Source organism: Curcuma longa, unplaced genomic scaffold, assembly GCF_044706935.1.
Source record: "Curcuma longa cultivar G26 ecotype Majalengka, Jawa Barat unplaced genomic scaffold, ITB_CL_G26_1.1 contig_27822, whole genome shotgun sequence".
Taxonomy (NCBI): Eukaryota; Viridiplantae; Streptophyta; class Magnoliopsida; order Zingiberales; family Zingiberaceae; genus Curcuma; species Curcuma longa.
The window spans coordinates 1-6316 of NW_027433531.1; the positions used below are offsets into that span (position 1 = coordinate 1).

The 6316-nt window shown below is 39.2% G+C and overlaps 1 pseudogene; it reads right to left on the bottom strand.

Annotated features, from left to right (window-relative positions):
• Positions 1-629: 629 nt before the first annotated feature.
• LOC141819113 (NAC domain-containing protein 105-like) lies at positions 630-1878 on the bottom strand (annotated as a pseudogene).
• Between the last annotated feature and the right edge of the window lie 4438 nt (positions 1879-6316).

A 6316-nucleotide genomic window follows, 5' to 3' on the forward strand; every position in this document is an offset into this window, starting at 1 on the left:
TTCCCATCAGGGGGGAGTTCAAGCAGAGTAGTCTGGAATTGAAGCTCCGAGCCGGACTCTAGATCAGAGTAGGAGTTTGGGTCCCAATCAGAATTAAGGATCAGGCATCAAATCAGGATGTAAGGTCAAGTCAACCTTCAGTCTGACGTGTCATCTACTCGGACCAGATTTTGACTTTCCGAGCCGGGTCTGGCCGACCCATAACAAAAAGGTTTCCACTACGGAAAATTTTTCATAATTGTTTATATCCATCCTCCCAAGTAAACAAGGGGTTAGTTCATGCCTGCAGGAGAATACAATTATTTGACGAGGAGCTCAAGAATTAGATTTTGAGCAACGGATAGTGCATGCCAAAATCTATGTTGATGGAGCTGATCTTTGCTTACAACAACAATTAGGCACAAGCATTTGATTAATAACACAAGAGAAAAAAAAGAGAATAAATCTCTAATGGAATTACTGAATTCATCATACACTTCTTAGTCGATTCACCAGTTACAAGTTAGAACTTAAACTTAAACATATTAAAAGTTTGATTAATACTTATCAAATCAAATCTAAATCCCTTTAAACTTATAAAAATGTTTATTATCATGAATAAAGCATTTTTAATTAATTAATATTAACTATTAGCCATCAAATATTGATAGGAAATGATCTACTTGGCTCTGCCCTAGTTCATGATCAGCTCCTTCACCAAACTCCACCATCACACTCCAAGAACCTGATTCATTAATATTATTAATATTATTATTATCATTATGCTTAAGAAACTTTGATGATAATTATGAGGAGGAGGCGGCGGCGGCGGCGGCAGAGAGGGAGGACATCAACAACTTATCCAAGACCTTCCAATCTATTAATTGCTTGCTGCCATTAACAATGGTGTTGTCTTCAACATCGGTGATCTCGTTGAGGCAGTGCTTGGTGGATAACTTACTTGGGCTCTCCGAATGTGAGTTATAATTGTTAACACCACAATAGTCACTAGAGGCGGCTTGTTGAGAAGATATGTAGGTGTTGATTGGAAGAGTTTCAGGAGGATACTGTGAGTAGAGGTCGTCGAGGGTGGTGGTGCAAGAAGGGTTGAAGCAAATAATTGGCCTTTGGCTGCTAGGGTTTGGTTTTTGGAATGCTATGCAGACAATCCAGCCTTCTTCCTGCATGTAAATTAAATTCAAATTTCATATTCAGTATAAAGTTCTATCCATACACTTATCTTTGAAAGAGGAAAAACTACATCTGAATTGGACTTTTCTTCATCGGCTAGCTAGCTTACTTGAGGAGGTCCATGCTCAGTGGTTTGAAGCCTATACTCGTGCATGATCCAGCCACTCTTCCTTCCATATATACGGAGCTCTTCCTTTGTAAAACACAAGCGTCTTCCTCATCCCTATAATTTTGGAATTCGAAAGCACCGGCTTGTCTCTCCCTGTCGCCTTCTAGAACTCGACAGCAGTGGCTCCATTCATTCGAGTGCCACTTGGGTACTTCCTATCTTAATTTGTAACTGAAGAAGTACCAGTCACTTTGCTCCTCATCACTATGTTTGCACCTATCTATAAATTAAACCAAAGGAAAAAAACATTACTTCATTGTACTTGTAGGGATGTTAAAATTTTTCAATACACCAATAAATTATAGAAAAAAAATACTAAGACCTCTTTTATTGACACTAGCTAACATTAAGATATCTGTGCTGACCTTGGAGATCCCATGGTTCAATTCGGTAGCTAGAGATCAACATCGTGAATGACATCGAGATCGATCCCCTTGGCATGCGACCTTTCTCGCGAGATAATACCCGCCTAGTTCTTCCTCGGTGGGGTAGAATCTAAAGCCTGGTAGAACACAAGATTCCACCTCCTCCATGGCCATTGACTCCCCTGCAAAACCTTACAGTACCTTGAAAATTACTTACAAACATAGATAGGATTTGGGAACTAGAAAGAGAGCGAGACCAAGAAAACTTTGGGCTCACAACAAAAAGATATATCAACAAATTAAATAATGAAATTATTGGACCACACGCCACATATATGGAGACCAACTTGATATGACATGCAGTTATTTAGTTTAATTTACAATAAAAATATATATATATATATATATATATATATATATATATATATATATATATATATATTGCTAAACTATGTTTTTTATTCCTGTTTGTCATAAAATAGGAAGGAAAGAATTGTAGACTGAAGGATTGAGTTAAACGCTAGTTGGGGATGAATAGCACTTAAGTGTTTTTTTTTTCATTTTTCAAAAATTTGAGCGTTCGATTAATCAGATTAGCTGTAGCGGAAGACTTAGTAAAGTAAAAACAAGAACAAGAACAAGAACAAGAACAACAAGTTTTTTTTATTTTGTTCATAGTCAAAGGCTGCTACTCCAAGACCTATGATCTATAATCGTTTTCGTACGGGCAATCCACTAATTAACTTGTTTCCTTACGGAAAAAAATTGTAACAAATTATAAAAATATCGCGATAAAATAAAACTTTTTATTGGATTACTAATTTAAATATAAGATTCGTTACCCAACACACCAGAGCTTTGTAGATCTTCGTTCTAGTGCGAATCCGATGTTACGACGGTTTGAATAGACGCTGTTGCTCGCTCAGGACGTCGCTGGCTCAACAAGATTTGATCATGGAAGTATGAAAGTTGATGTGCGAAGCCTCTGGTCAAAGTTGTTTTTATAACCCACTCAAGTCGACTGAAATGCATCTTAGGTTGACCCCACATAGACCGCGATCCTCTTTCTCCACAGTTGACTTCGCCTTCAGGTCAACTGGAATCCTTACTCAGGTCGACTTGAATTTGACTTGGAGGGGTGTCGATAGACTTTGACTTCCGCTGCGCTTATCCGAGCCCAGGTCGACTGGAATCCACGTTTCGGTCGACTTGACCGTCTAATCGACTCGAACCTTGGCTTAAGTCGTCCGGAGTCAAAGACTTCAACTTCCTAATGTACAAGACAAGTTAATTCCAAATATAAAAAATGCAGATCGAAAAGTCAGTTCTCTGAACTGATTTTGGTCTTAACTTCAGGTTTCCAGTGAAACCTTGGGTTAGACCTGACGCCTACAGTTCCTCTTCGAGAACGCGTCCTGATCCACTCCTCTTCGAAGAATTTACCTGACTGCCAACCAAGTCCTCTAGACTTATTAGACTTTCCTGCTCAGCTTTGTCCTTGGCCCTTAGGAATTTGCTGGTGCGACTCGGTCCTCCAGACCACCCAGACTGCACCAATCCTCTAGTTCTCCTGATCGTACTCGATTATACTTTGGCCATGATTCTCGGAGGACACTGCATGGGCTTGTACCTGGTGCACTTGACCTGCTAAGTCTTCCGCTTGATCCTCCAGATCAGGACTTGTCCTTGCTTAACCTACAACTAGGACTTTGTCTTTTGCCTAGCCTCAACTAGGACTTTACCTGTGCTCCCTGCACACTAGATCAACATATCAGTCCAATAACACACTTAACTTGAACCTGGTGCAATTATCAAAACTAAGGTTTGATCATCTAGTACTTCTTGTACCAATAATCTCCCCCTTTTTGATTATGACAACTCAAGTTTCAAGTTAAGTAAAAATAATACTAACTTATAACAGAAAATTAACTTATAAACAAAACGAAGTTTATAAACATGTTATGCATGAAGTGTAATAAGTGTAACCTTAACTCCCTCTACTTTCAGGGCTCCCTCTGAATTTGTACTTAGTTAAAAACAAACAATAATTTTTAAAAAATTATTTTTCAGTTCTCTCCCCCTGAACTTGATATTCCTCAGTTTTAATCAAAAAAATTTTTTAAAAATTTTGAATACTTTTTGAAAAAAAATTGAATACTTGAAAATATTTTACCTTAAAAAATTTAAGGCAAAAAAAACTTAAAATTTTTTGAAAACTCTTGAAATTCATCATTTCTCCCCCTTTAACATAATCAAAAGTAATACCTTCAGGGTTTGAGTCCAAACATTTTAATAAATAAAATAGATAGATAAAAAAATATTATCAGTGAGATGAGTATCTAACTTGGATTTTAGTTAACTACTAGAAAGTAGTAGCTTGACCCAGTTAGCCAAGTATAAGTGTATTATTCCATTAAACTTTAGGCTTAGGAACACTTAACTTGATCAATATATTTTAAAGCCCAAATAAGATTTGATGCACTGATTAAGCATCTTGTATTTAGGCTAGAATCCTATACATTTCACACTAGTCTATGTTTCACAAACACAAGCAAGGTTTCTAGTGTGCTTTGTGAAATGCTCCACCTAGATCTATAGGTATATACTTTCTAGGGGATTGATTCTAGTCTAAGGCTAAAACATTCATTCCTTACTTTTGAAAACAAAAGAAAAAGGTTAAAAATAGATTTTTCAAAATAAAAGAATAAACTTTTTGAAAACTTTTGAAAAACTATTTTATAATAGATTTGAAAATCAAAGATGTGAATTTTAAAATTTATATTTTTCTAGTACTCTACCAAGCAAAGTTAGAGTAAAATTGTATATAGATATTGAACTGTAAAAACTGAACTATGTAGAAGTAAAAAACTGTACAAGCTAGTCCAGTATCCAATATGTCCATAAGTCTAATAGGTCCAAATCAATAAGTCTAATAAGTCCAAATAAAACATCTACTAAGGTGGTGGTGGTGGTGGATGCCCCCATGCTCTAACCATCTCCAACAACTCTGATATGCTCGCATCCTTACTGTCCAACCGACCGATCATCGTCTTCTAGAAGCTCTGTAAAGACTCCTCTAGTCGGGTCAACCTCTAGTTAGTCGTAAGTGGAAGTGGAGGTGTCGGTAGTCCAAGCAGCTCCTCTAACTCTACCTCGATATTTATGTCCTCGGTTGCTGGCTGGGGCTGGGGCTAGGGCTAAGGGTGAGGCTGAGGTTGTCGCCTCCAGGATAGTACCCCATCGTCATCTATATGGACACCACCTAATGAAAGGTTTCTAGACCCTATCATATCAAAGTGTGTAGGCAGTAGCACAGGAAAATGCACTGGGAGGGACTGCCACCACGATGAGCAGCTCGCTGCCCACGGAGCTGAAGAGTGTCCACGGAGCGTGCCCACGAAGCGAGCCCACGGAGTACACGTTCTGCACTCCGTGGGGCGCGATCTCTCCTGATCGCTCTCTATAAAAGGGAATGGACCCCTGTGTGGGAGAGCCATCGGTGAATGCGTCCAAGCAAAGTGTGAGAAAAGGAGAAGAGAGACTGCCGGAGAGACTGCTGGAGAAGTGGAGAACACCAAAGGGCAAGGATTTGGTTTGTGACTTCGTGAGGGGTCTTCCGTCCGTGATCACTCCTCCGACAGAAGCAGTTCCAGCCGCTGGAGTCGAGGTACGCAACAGCCGGAGTCGAGGCACGCAACAACAGGTAAATTCTACATTGGTATCAGAGCTTGTAGTAGAACAAATTACCTGTTCTGTTTCGGTCAATTTCTCTGTTCGCTCCTATTTCTGCCGACGTCGCAAGCGGCGGCGTAGGTGCTGCTCTCCAGCAAGGCCGGTAAGATCGGCGTCGCCAGCCAGGCTGGGCGCCGGTGAGGCTGGCTTGGGCGGCCGGCAGGGACTGGCGCCGTGGGGCTGGTGTCGGCAGAGGCTGGCGACGGCAAGGGGCTGGTGTCGGTGTCTAGGGCACGGACCAGAGAAAAAGAGAAGTGTGCTTCGGCGAAAAAAAATTTTTCGGCATTTTTTTCCCTTTGCACAGTAACATGATTACTTCGTTTAATCATTATAAAAAAAAGGAAAAGAAACAGTGGCAATGCAACTGTGCTTCGTGCACAGTAGCATAGGAAATAATTTTTTTTTTCTTTGTTTTTTTATTAACTGCTGCTAGCCCACTTAAGTTAAAAAAAAACAAGTAATTTTTTTTATTGCTGCTGTTTATATATTTGGGCCATTAGCTATTGGGCTGATTGGGCTTAAATTGAAATTGGGTTTCAAAGTTTCAATTTAATCAGAGTAATTGGGTAAGTGGGCCAGTTTTATAATTGTGCCAGCCCAATGAAAAACCCACACAAAATAAATGTAGAAATATGTGGATACTAGGATTCAATCCCAAGATGCCACAACACCAATGTAATAGGCCAACTATAAGACTACAATTTTATTATGTAATTGAATTGGTTTCATTACATATTGGATAATTGGCTCAGTGTTGGTTAATTGAAATATGAACCCAAGTCCAATTAATGGTAACAGCTCAATTATAATCAGTTAACAAACAACTCTAAATTAAGTCTATAATGTGTCTGGTGATTGATCAAAAAGGATCAGTAAATAC